This window comes from Elephantulus edwardii, unplaced genomic scaffold (assembly GCF_000299155.1).
Source record: "Elephantulus edwardii isolate Elephantulus edwardi_28Jun2011 unplaced genomic scaffold, EleEdw1.0 scaffold00208, whole genome shotgun sequence".
Lineage (NCBI taxonomy): Eukaryota > Metazoa > Chordata > Mammalia > Macroscelidea > Macroscelididae > Elephantulus > Elephantulus edwardii.
In genome coordinates, this window is record NW_006399958.1 from 2,286,899 (window position 1) to 2,288,046 (window position 1,148).

The following is a 1,148-nucleotide window of genomic DNA, read 5'->3' on the forward strand; positions in this document are numbered from 1 at the left end:
AGGAGGGGAAGACCCTCTATGAGATGGATTGATTCGGTGACTGGGGTAATTGGGATGGGCGTGTCAGAGGCAGTGCGGGTGGCGCAGGATAGAGCAGGGTTTAGGGCTGTTGTGCATAGGGTCGCTATGAGTCGGAAACGACTCTACGGCACATAGCAACAACAACAACAATGACAACAGGGTCCCTGTGAGTCATAGTCAACTCTAAAGAACCTAACAACATTATTCAATCTTTAACAGCCCAATGCTAACTACAACTCTATTCCCATCCTCAAATTTAACCCTTATCCTTATTCTCATTCACATTCTAACTCCCGCCCCAGTCCCAAATGCAGTTCCTTCAAGCCTCTCCCCATCCCTCTTAATTCCTACCTTAAAATAATCCCCTCCATTTTCACCTTTACTCCATGCCTAAATTCAAGCCTGAGTCTGCTCCTCATCTCCCCAAATCCCAACACCCAAGCGCACACGTGCAAACACCTTACCTGGAGCTGGTCACTGTGGGTCACTGTAAATGAGGACGTCACAGGATGGCGATAGGTCAAGGTTCGGGCTGACATCCTGACCTGTCCATCTTGGCTCTGTCAGCCCCTGAAGCAACATGAGTCAGGAGACGCCTCCAGCCTGACATCTGACCCGCAGACCTGGAAACGCAACACCTCTGCAACTACATGAGAGAGCTTTGGCTCCACAGCTCTCCCAAAGGCAGTGGTTCGAATCCACCAGCATTCCCTCAGGAACACGATTGGCCATCTCTTCCCACGCGCTTTGCAAGCAACTGAAAACCTGCCGGAGGGTCAGCTCCGGGTCCGTTCCAACTTGACAGCAATGAGTTTGAGTTTGAATCGACAATGAGCTTAGACTGCACAGTTTGTTGAGTATGACTAATAAGCACCCTGGCACAGGGTTTCGGAAGCTACAGATCTTTGCAGGAGGAAACTTCCTCGACTTTCTCCCACAGAGCAGCTGGTGGACTCAAGCTGGTGACGTCTCGGTTGGCCGTCAGACTTGTCACACAAGCACCTTAATTTGCACGGGCTATTTTTAGAAACCAGATTGTGGTCCCACAGAAAGGCTCTGAGAAAGACTCCAAAGTTTGGGGCAGTGACAAGCTGTTGTTGTTGTTGTTGTTATGTGCCATCGAATCG